This window comes from Phoenix dactylifera, chromosome 7, assembly GCF_051530095.1.
Source record: "Phoenix dactylifera cultivar Ajwa chromosome 7, Ajwa_hap1_PhDact_Kaust_v1.1, whole genome shotgun sequence".
NCBI classification, from domain to species: Eukaryota; Viridiplantae; Streptophyta; class Magnoliopsida; order Arecales; family Arecaceae; genus Phoenix; species Phoenix dactylifera.
The window spans coordinates 14370897-14382992 of record NC_143196.1 but is presented as its reverse complement, the minus strand read 5'-3'; the positions used below and the strand labels follow the sequence as shown (position 1 = coordinate 14382992).

At 32.9% G+C, this 12096-nt stretch overlaps 1 protein-coding gene across 3 annotated transcripts in view; it reads right to left on the bottom strand.

The window, feature by feature from the left end:
- LOC103697260 (uncharacterized) overlaps nucleotides 1–12096 on the bottom strand; it is a 54938-nt gene that overhangs the window by 35450 nt on the left and 7392 nt on the right. The window lies entirely within an intron of this gene.

Sequence of the window (12096 nt, the reverse complement as noted above, 5' to 3'; positions counted from 1 at the left end):
ATATAGCAGCAGCAACATTGCATGGTCCGCTTTTAACTCTTCCAAAGCACAATAATTATCCCTAAAAGTCTCCTCTTTATCCTATATCAATCGTTTTCATGGAAGCAAATTGTCATCTTTAGGATAGAGAAATGTGGTAGTCTTCTTACTAAACACTTAGGCTGTGTTCGGTTCTCAAATTTTGACCAGCATATTGGAATCGTTATTTTAATAGGTAATAATTCCTCATTAATCAGCAGATAAATTTTAAGAGTTTTAGCTTTATAATCAGTTATGATCTAAGATGGATTCAAATCTACTCACATTTAGGAAAAAAAGTTCAACTATCTCATCATTATGGCTCTTTGTTGAGGGTATCAGTCCCACAAACCATCTATTTACAATATCAAAAACATGACATGAATGACATAATTACACTCATTTGTACTTTTAAAATTAATATTGAATAGCAGCATACATTGGCTCGTATGTTAGTAAGTTAGCATTTCAAAGTAGATATTTGTGTAATTCATATTTATAATATCTCTTACAAAATATACATATGATAAGTACTGGTACAATATATTCAATTCATATCAATATTTAGGAACACATATAACTCGGGAGGCCTTTTAAGTAGTTTATAGTTTTCATTGAATCTATATATTTTTAGGGACTAGTACATCTATACAACGTTATGATGACCCAAAGATTGATTCAAAGATTGATTTTGATGATCACAAAACCTTGAAGTATAAATACTAATGTTTGTGTTGCAAGGAGAAAGATATTTATTTTGCAAGGAACATAGCAAGTTGGAAGAATACAAGAAGGCCTCCAAAGTTCTCAAGAAAAGTTGGAAGAAAGCTACAATTCATTGGCCCAAGCTTCAAGTTCAAAGAATTCAAGTTGAAGGAGCAAATTCAAAGAAAAATTCAAAAGAATAGTCCTCGAGTCGACTCCTGGAAGTTTCGAGTCGACTCTGGCACTCTAGAGTTTCAAGGAACAGTGCTCGAGTCGACTCCGGGACTCTACGAGTCGACTCCGACTGAGAACAAACAAAAAGACAGAGAGTTGATTTTCTGCGCTACAGTGATCTCGAGTCGACTCCCAACTTCAGGAGTCGACTCCTGAACCCAACTTCAGGAGTCGACTCCCAACTTCAGGAGTCGACTCCCAACTTCAGGAGTCGACTCCCAACTTCAGGAGTCGACTCCCAGCTACAGTGCCGGCAGACTACTATTCACAGATCAACTCCTGTTTCAGCCGAGTCGACTCCTACTTCAGCCGAGTCGACTCGAGCACGCTGGGAGGCATAACGGCTAGTTTTTTCTTGATTCCAACGGCTCTATTTTTGTCTCTAACGGCTAGATTTTTGTTGGGACTCCCTCTAAAGCTATAAAATCAAGAGAAGAGCTAGGGGAGAAGGTATGGAAGTGGGAGAAAACATTTAGGGAAGAGATTTGAAAGAGATTACAAGAAAAATCTTCCATAAGCACAAAAGGGCCATTTAAAGTAAAATAGAGAGAAGAAGAGCATCCAAGTGAATCCCAAAGCTTCCTCTCCATCCGTGTGCTGCCTCGGAGATCCTCTACTTCGTGCAAAATCAGAAGAGGGGGCAAGTGAAGAAGAAGCCGAGTTCCTCCATCTACAAATTAGTTTGAGGGCTTCTTCTCTTTTCTTTACTTATTTACATTTGCTATATTTGCTTATTTGAGAAGCTTGTATTTGATTTAAACTCTTGTTCTAATATCTTGTAACTTGATTCAATCAAGGGATTGAATCAAGGGGTTAAGGTTTGTTGGTGAGCCAAAGGGAAAAACCAACGTTGTAAGGTTGTGGTTGGTGAGCCTTTGGGGAAAACCAACCGGGTTGATTGTGAACCCGGAAAACAATCATTGTAAGGTTGTGGTTGGTGAGCCTTTGGGAAAACCAACTGGGTTGGATTGTGAGCCCGTGAAAACAATCGGTTGGTTCTAGTCGGTGAGCCTGTGAAAACCGACCGAGTTCGTTGTGATCTCGCAAAACAACAAGTTGGGTTGTGAGCTTGTAAAACAACCGACTGTAATCTAAGGGATTATAGTGAAATTTCCAAGAGGTCTTGGGGAGTGGATGTAGGTGCTGGGGTGCACCGAACCACTACACATCTTTGTGTTTGTGATGCTTTATCTCTTGTATTTCATGCCTTCCATTCATGCTTGATTGTGTAATATCTCTAGATTTGTTTCTATAGAGTTATAAGTGATTTGCTTAGCTTCCACTCCATTCTTACCATACACATAGATTAAAATTGATCATACAACTATAAGTTAATGTTAGATCAATTGCACCCTAAAGCCATAGTATAATTGCTCTAGCTTAATCTTCCACTGCTTTACTTGTAATTGCCTAGAGCTTAAGTAAATAACATCTTATTATTCCGCTGCATTCTATTCAAAGTAAAAATTAGGGAACATAATTTTTAGAAAACCCAATTCACCCCCCCTCTTGGGTTGTCACCTTGGGCAACAAGTGGTATCAGAGCAGGTGCTCAAGATTAATTGTTGATCTCACGATCAAGAGCCAAAGATCATGACAACTCAAATAGATAGTTTTCTAGGAGAGGGACAGTTAATTGATAGGCCTCCACTGTTTAATGGCATAGACTACACATATTGGAAAGCACGCATGCGCATTTTTATTCAATCACAAAACTATTATTTATGGAAAATCATAATAAATGACCTTCACACACTCTCTCAAACTATTAATGAAAAGGACTTAGCACAATTGAATGCTAATGCTATGAACATATTATATTGTGCTATTCATGAAACGAAGTTTAATGAAATTTCTGCATGCTTATCTGCTAAGGAGATCTGGGATACTTTAGAAAATATTTATGATAAATCTCAGATTAGCTCACATGTGCTTCAATTGCATACTAACAATGAGATTGCAGAATCCTCCACAGTAGCCGAGTCGACTCCCAGTTTGTCCGAGTCGACTCCTAGAGAAGAACAGTCTGAAAGGCAGAGACACATTCTTGAAGACCCTGTGAACGAGTCGACTCCAAGTAGTTCCGAGTCGACTCCCAAGTTAGCCGAGTCGACTCCGACAAGGCCCGAGTCGACTCCGAGGCAGAACAATTCAAAAGACAGAGAATCATCTTTTAGGCCTCTGAGAACGAGACATCTCCCGAAGATCTCGAGTCGACTCTCAAGTCAGTCGAGTCGACTCCATGTAAACTCGAGTCGACTCGAGGAAGAAATAACAGCAAGAAAATTCAAAAGCTTCCTAAAGTCAAAGAAGAGGAAGCAAGAAGAAAGGAAGAAAGAGATAAAAAGCAAGAAAGCTAGAAGCAACAATGAACTACAAGAGGTAACTAACTTATGTTTTATGGCACTAGAAAATAAAGTAAAATCTGAATCTAGTGAATTTCATGAAGAATTTTCTTATGATGAACTTTTAAATGCTTTCCATGATTTGTATGGTGAATGTAGAAAATTAGCTATGAAAAATAAAAATCTTAAAAAGCTAAATTTGCAAATTTCAAAAGAAAGAAATTCTATTGCTGAAATACAAGACAAACTAAATTCTGAAAATAAAAGCTTAAGGTTAAATTCAGAAGAATTGATTCAGAAAAATCATAGCTTAATCAAAACAAACCAAAACTTGAGTAAAGAAGTTAACCAACTGAAATCTCTTATTAACAAGTTCACTGTAAGTTCAGAAAGATTAAAAATGATGTTTGAAAGCCAACATGCTGATTTTGATAAATCAAAATTTGGCTTGATTCCTTCACTTAGCAATGAATCCCTAAAGAAAAATGTTTTGAATTTATCAAGCAAACCATTAAATAAGATAACATATTTCGAACATGAAAAGAAAGGACATAACAACTTTACCTATCGTTCTAACATAATTAAATCAAGTAGTAAAGATATTACAATTAAACAAATTTGGGTTCCAAAAGAAACCATATGTCCTAACTCTCAAGGACCCAAGCAAGCTTGGGTACCCAAAATAAAAATATGAGGATGTAGACATAGGTGTGCCAAGATACCCATGGAACAAATAGAACTTTCATACAAATGGGTGTTCTAGACACACGTCAAAAAAAATGAAACTTAAAACATACTTATGAAAAGTAATTTTTAAATAAAAAATAATAATAATAATAATAATGAAATCAGTAATCCTTGCATCTCATCATTATTTTTGCCTTAGTATTTGATTAAAATATGAATTGCAAGTATTGATCAATTTTATGATATAGAAAATACTTTTGGAAATATAATCAAATCACTTCATTTTATAGTATACTTTACTCACTATTGGATAAGTTGCTAAATGATTAATCAATTTATTAAAAATAACTCTATGAATTCTCTATATGCTTGATTGAGAGTTTTTTATCCATGGCATTATTGTTTATTGATCATAGATATGATAATGTGTACTTGGTGTGCTTTTGAATATATGCACTATGAATACCAAGATTAAAGAAACCATCTTTGGCATATAAAATCAACTCATGCTAGTATGTACTTAATCTCAAAAGACCTTGCCATTGGCTTACTTAGATTATCTTCTGAAAGGTCAAAGTTTGCTATGCATGCTAACTAAGGAAACAAACAAAAATCAATTTCTAAATTGTTGTTTCCATCACTAAGTTTTCAAAAGCTTACATTGGATTTGTTCTTGGCAAATAAAATTAAAATATTTTCTGTATTTGCTAAATCATGTAAAAATGTTTCAAATGATAAAGGTTTCCAAATTGTGAAGATAAAGAGTATCATGGCACAATGTTGAAAACCAAAATCCTAATAAAGTTTATACAGAAATTAATTATTTCAGCACCAAGGACACCTTAAGTAAAATAGGGTTAATAGAATTCTTGAAGAAATGAAAAAGACAATTGTGTATGATAGTCATCTACTTAAATAATTTTTAAAAAAAACTATCATCACTGCTTGTCATACATATGATTTCTATTAGATCTATTTTTTGATGAAAACTCCTTTTGATCTTCTGAAAAAATGGAAAATGAACCATTGCATATCTTTCACATTTTTCAGTCGTACATGTTATGCTTAATATGCTCATATGAAAATAATGCCAAATCTGATAGAGATATGTCTACCCTTGGATATCATTCATCAAGCAATGCATATAGAGTATTCAATGAAAAGTTTTTAGGTGCAAAAATATCAAGGTATCTTATTCTTTATGAGACTACTGATTTATTATCAAAATACTAAAATTAAATTATATATGTATATGGTTAATCTTTTACATATAACAATCTAAAAACTTGTTAATAATTATAACCAAATTGAGTTTTTCAGAAATACATTTAATGAAGAAAAATTGTTTGCTTAGAAGATGAAATAGATCTTGATTCTTGCATGATTAGAAGTAAAGATCACCATTATTATTTGCTTGCTTTATGAGCTTTATATTCTATCAAATGAGTGTGTAGAATGGACTCCTATATGCTTACTTTATTAAAGAAGATATATGTTAAATAACCACCATATTTGAAAACACTCATTATAAATATGATAAAGCAATATATAATTTGGAACAAGCATCAAAAGCATAATATAAAAGCTTAAGTAACCTTTTTGATAGAAAGTAATAGTGATAAATCTACACATCAAAAAGAAGAATTTGTGATATCTTATTTGCCCAAAATATGCATTGATGACATCATTTTTGGTTCTACTAATGAAGAGTTATATGAAGATTTTACTGAGCTCATGTAAGGTGAGTTTGAAATACGTATGATGAATGAATTAACATCTTCTCTCAAACTCCAAATTAAGACAAACAAGAAAGGGGATCTTCATTGACCAAAGTTAGTCCACAAGAAAACTCTTATAGAAGATTGGCATGAAGAAGGTATGTCTATAACCCCATCTTGTAGAATTTGAAAAGGATGAGCAAAGTAGATCTATTATTTTAAAGCTGTAGTGAAGCATGATAGAATAATTATTTTATCATACAGCTAGTAGACCAGATTGTATGCTCATTATGTGCACTTGTGCAAGCCTTCAATCTAAGTTTAATGAATCATATTTTATTGATAACAAATAAATCATAATCTGAATTTTGATAGAAACAACTGTTTAAGATAAGTTGATTAAAACTTAGCTAGCATGTCTTATTAATAATTATCTTAAGCAAATAAAATCTAAACTAAATCGTTTTTGAGAAATTGATTTGACCTTGATAAAACTTCCTATTGCCTCACATACTTGTCCTTGAACCATCTTGGTTAATGAAACTATCTCTTTAGTTCAAGTGATATGTGCTTGCTTATATTTAGGCAATCTCTGGCGTAAAGTGACTCAATATTCAACTATTGTCATATCTTATATTGAGTCATCTAGTTAAAAAAAAAAATATGTTGGATGAATGTTTTGTATCTTGAAGAAACCAATGACTTTCTTTCAAAAAAGAAAAGGAGTTTGTTAATAATGCAGGATCCTTGAGCAAGAAAATGAGAGATCTCAACTTGAAGGATATCTCCATGTAAGATACAATAAACATTCACTTGCAAACAAGAGAGAGGACCTTCTTCAGCCAAAGGTTCATACATAAGAAATCTAGTAGGTATTTGACTGAAGAATGCAGAATGGATTGGTAATTCTAGATACTTCTTGAGCAAAGTCAACAACTTAAGTCTTATTATGGCATGATTAAGTTCTTTAATTATTAACTTTTGATATCATAGCTCTATACATATTGATTGACTTATGCTCTTAGAAATTGTTTCATGGTTTGCCTAAACTAAATGATTTCTTTGCCTATATCATAACCATGAAATACACAAGTATATGCTTAAAAGTTTGATGTAAAATAACTTGTGAGAAGTTATGAATCCATGAGCATAATAAAAATGTTGTTTGCATGATATACATATATATGATACACAAGATTAATTCTTTATTCTGCTCTTTCATGTAAATTACTTGAGAATAACAAAAAGAGAGAGAGATAAAGAAAAGAAAATGAATATTATTCAAGAGGTGTAGAATCTAAGCAAAGGCAAATACTCCAATCTTAAGGAAAAGTAAAACAAGCATAATATATTTGGCACATTTGGAAGGGATAAAATCCATAATTAATTACACTTAAACAGGGAGAATTCGAAGCAAACATTTTAATCCTTCTATATTGCTCATCATAGGGATGGTGCCAATGGGGAGGCTAGTGGTAGTATCCGGCACTATTTGACCCAACTATTCGGTGTAGGGCATATTAGGGACGGCACAAGAGGGAGGCTAGTGGTAGTACCTCGTGCCCCTTCCCAACTCCACCGGATAGGGAGCAAATAGAATATAAAGCATAAGAAAGTTGAAAATGAAAGACAAAGTAAATGAAAATATATAAGAAGAATCAAGTCTAATTATTAGTCACTTGGAAACACACCATAAGGATGAAGTCAATGCAAGATGATATTTAAATAGGGGGAGTGTATTTGAAAAGAACTGACTTTGATCCTTGACATGCTTGTTATTATTATTTTAATGCATGACTTAACACTTAATATATTTTGCATATAGTATGATGTCTTGATTTATGGGTTCTCAATATTTTGTAATGTTTCATACTTGGACAATTTGATTGAATGCATGAATTGCTATATAACATCTTTTGTTTAGTTTTTATTGAAAAGAAATTTCAGATTTGTCATTCACAATCATTGTTAAAATCTGAAAGCTAAATAAAATTGCAGAAAGGAGAAGAGAAGAATATCTCTATTTAGGGAAAATAAATTGATTTTGATCTATCTTTCTACTCGCCTAACTTTGATACATAATGTCCTAATACTTGTTAAAATATCCTTTATTTTGTATCGAAACTCAAAATTAAACACAAAGATTCTGAAAGTGCTTTAATGGTATTGAAATATGTATTTTTCAATCATAATAATTTAAGATGAGCCACAATGTGAAAGATACATATCTCAAATTATGACTTAAAAGGCCTCTATTGAAAATCTTTATGAAATTCCAAATTTGATTTTGTATAAAAGCTTAAACTCCATATGATTACTAAATAAAATGTTAATGTAAGAAAAACAGAATTTATTTTGATTGCTCCGATACGCATCCGAAACATATCTTTTCTTATCATTAAAATGTACCAATATTGGTCTAAATGATGTGTCTTTCAATGACCTTGATTGCAAGTAAATATTTTTAAAATATATGACTTTATTTTAATATTTAAAAATTTATTGAGTTTCATGTATACATTGCTGAAAAATTGTGATTAAGAAATTGAGTTCTATAAATACATATACTTCCATGATCATCTATATGTTTTTTCTCTCCTATATCATTAAAGACTTTCATCAATAGAGTGAATGATCTAAAAGAAAGAAAATGTAAATGCTTTTGAAAGAAACTAAGCTTCAAATGAATTACTTTTGATTAATATTTTCATACATTTTCTCTAAGATTAGGAGAAAGCATAACTTGTTCTTAAAAGATTAAAAAGAGTGATTACTATAAATTGTGAATATTTCTAGATCACTCTACATTCTTGATATCATAAAGTTTCAGCTCTATTCACGTTTATCATTAAAATCTGAAATTCGACAAAAGAAAAGAAAGATTAAAGAAGAATGCATCTTTTAAGGGGGAGCTTTAGATATTCAGTATCTTATCCTAAAGTCACTTCAATTTGATGCATACCTTGCACTTTATGGATTGATTTTGATGAACCTCCTTATATTGCAAGACATGCTTTAATTACCTTGAAATGAGTTCTATAAAGGTTGTCTTATCTCAAACCTTGAGTCTTGTGAAAATAAGCTGAAACTTATAGAAAATATATTTTTGAGATTGACGATTTTATTGAACATTATCTTCAAATTTTAAAACTCTTAGATGGAATGATCAATTGAGGGGGAGAAAGAAAATTTCAGAAGGAGAGGTCTGATGGAACTTAATTGCATAAATTTATAAAGGAGAGAGAAAGAATACTAAATGAAAAGTGATCCTAATACTCTCCAATATGTATCATCTGAAATTTAAATCTGAAAACCTTTATGATACACCTTGAGGCGTGTTATTTGGTTAGTATATCTTATGCATAAATCATGAACCAAATTGCAAGTTGATCTTAAGAGCCTTTAACTTAATGACAAAGGGGGAGAATAACGTGTTGAATGGTCTTGAGTATCTCTTAGAAAATTTATTTTGAAATTCACTAATAAGTCCTAATTAGCTTGCTCTTTAGAACGTCAATTCTGTGCCAATTCATATTTTTATATATGTATCAAATTGTGCTTATTTTCTAAAGGAATAAAAAAACTTTGAAGACATTAAAAATTAATGATCCAACATGATGATATGTCTCTCAAATATATAAGTTTTGATCTTTTACTCTGAAAATTAACTAAAATTGCTCTCATGTTTGATAAAATACTTAATAGATTGGGCAAAAGGTCTTAAATGAACAAGCTTTCATACTTATTATTGAAGAGAGGTTAGATTTCCACTCGTATTTTCTTTGAATATCATTTGTAGTACTTCTTGGATTAACCTAAGGAAGATTCCACCTACACTTGAATAGAAAACTATCTGTGGTATCAAATTAGAAAACTTCTTGAAATCACATTTAATGTGTTCTTTTCTGAAATTATCTTAATTGGCTCTGATCTGTGCTCATTAATCTGATTCCAATATTATTGCCTTGAGTTATATGATTCATATCCTTGCAATAATTTAACATTCAAATCAGAGTACAATAAGGAAAAGAAATATATGAGTATTCTGATCTTTGTGCTTAATGTTTCCCTATCTTTTTGATGTTGTCAAAAAGGGGGAGAAATATCTAAGTATATGCTCATAATGCTTTATGTTTTGAATTGAATACAAATCAGCTGGAATTGACATATATTGATTATCTTAAGTTGATTAAATCTAAAGCATTATCATGAAGTATGTTTTTTAAATATATATGTTTTCTACTTCATGCAACTTTGCTATGTATTACTTCTAGAAAACAATATCTTTTATATTGCATATACTCCAAGTTTTGTCATCATCAAAAAGGGGGAGACTGATGACCCAAAGATTGATTCAAAGATTGATTTTGATGATCACAAAACCTTGAAGTATAAATACTAATGTTTGTGTTGCAAGGAGAAAGATATTTATTTTGCAAGGAACATAGCAAGTTGGAAGAATACAAGAAGGCCTCCAAAGTTCTCAAGAAAAGTTGGAAGAAAGCTACAATTCATTGGCCCAAGCTTCAAGTTCAAAGAATTCAAGTTGAAGGAGCAAATTCAAAGAAAAATTCAAAAGAATAGTCCTCGAGTCGACTCCTGGAAGTTTCGAGTCGACTCTGGCACTCTAGAGTTTCAAGGAACAGTGCTCGAGTCGACTCCGGGACTCTACGAGTCGACTCCGACTGAGAACAAACAAAAAGACAGAGAGTTGATTTTCTGCGCTACAGTGATCTCGAGTCGACTCCCAACTTCAGGAGTCGACTCCCAGCTACAGTGCCGGCAGACTACTATTCACAGATCAACTCCTGTTTCAGCCGAGTCGACTCCTACTTCAGCCGAGTCGACTCGAGCACGCTGGGAGGCATAACGGCTAGTTTTTTCTTGATTCCAACGGCTCTATTTTTGTCTCTAACGGCTAGATTTTTGTTGAGACTCCCTCTAAAGCTATAAAATCAAGAGAAGAGCTAGGGGAGAAGGTATGGAAGTGGGAGAAAACATTTAGGGAAGAGATTTGAAAGAGATTACAAGGAAAATCTTCCATAAGCACAAAAGGGCCATTCAAAGTAAAATAGAGAGAAGAAGAGCATCCAAGTGAATCCCAAAGCTTCCTCTCCATCCGTGTGCTGCCTCGGAGATCCTCTACTTCGTGCAAAATCAGAAGAGGGGGCAAGTGAAGAAGAAGCCGAGTTCCTCCATCTACAAATTAGTTTGAGGGCTTCTTCTCTTTTCTTTACTTATTTACATTTGCTATATTTGCTTATTTGAGAAGCTTGTATTTGATTTAAACTCTTGTTCTAATATCTTGTAACTTGATTCAATCAAGGGATTGAATCAAGGGGTTAAGGTTTGTTGGTGAGCCAAAGGGAAAAACCAACGTTGTAAGGTTGTGGTTGGTGAGCCTTTGGGGAAAACCAACCGGGTTGATTGTGAACCCGGAAAACAATCATTGTAAGGTTGTGGTTGGTGAGCCTTTGGGAAAACCAACTGGGTTGGATTGTGAGCCCGTGAAAACAATCGATTGGTTCTAGTCGGTGAGCCTGTGAAAACCGACCGAGTTCGTTGTGATCTCGCAAAACAACAAGTTGGGTTGTGAGCTTGTAAAACAACCGACTGTAATCTAAGGGATTATAGTGAAATTCCCAAGAGATCTTGGGGAGTAGATGTAGGTGCTGGGGTGCACCGAACCACTATACATCTTTGTGTTTGTGATGCTTTATCTCTTGTATTTCATGCCTTCCATTCATGCTTGATTGTGTAATATCTCTAGATTTGTTTCTATAGAGTTATAAGTGATTTGCTTAGCTTCCACTCCATTCTTACCATACACATAGATTAAAATTGATCATACAACTATAAGTTAATGTTAGATCAATTGCACCCTAAAGCCATAGTATAATTGCTCTAGCTTAATCTTCCACTGCTTTACTTGTAATTGCCTAGAGCTTAAGTAAATAACATCTTATTATTCCGCTGCATTCTATTCAAAGTAAAAATTAGGGAACATAATTTTTAGAAAACCCAATTCACCCCCCCCTCTTGGGTTGTCACCTTGGGCAACACGTTATTTCAATCAGAATGGTCAATCTACATAACTATACAAAATACAAATATTCCAAAGAAGGCAAAATCCCATGTGAGGGACATAAAATATGAAAAAAGCTTTTATAAGCACTCTCAATATACCAAGAAAAATGAACAATTATATTCATTAGTAACATCAATTAAAAGATAACAAAAGCATTAAAAACAAATCTATAAGAGCTTCACATGGCTAGTATTTAACGATAACAAAGTAATGTTATGTACAAACCTCTTTTGATGTGCTTTATATTGCATCTTTGAACTTAAAATACAAGAATGATATTAAATCGAGAAATTTAAGGGTT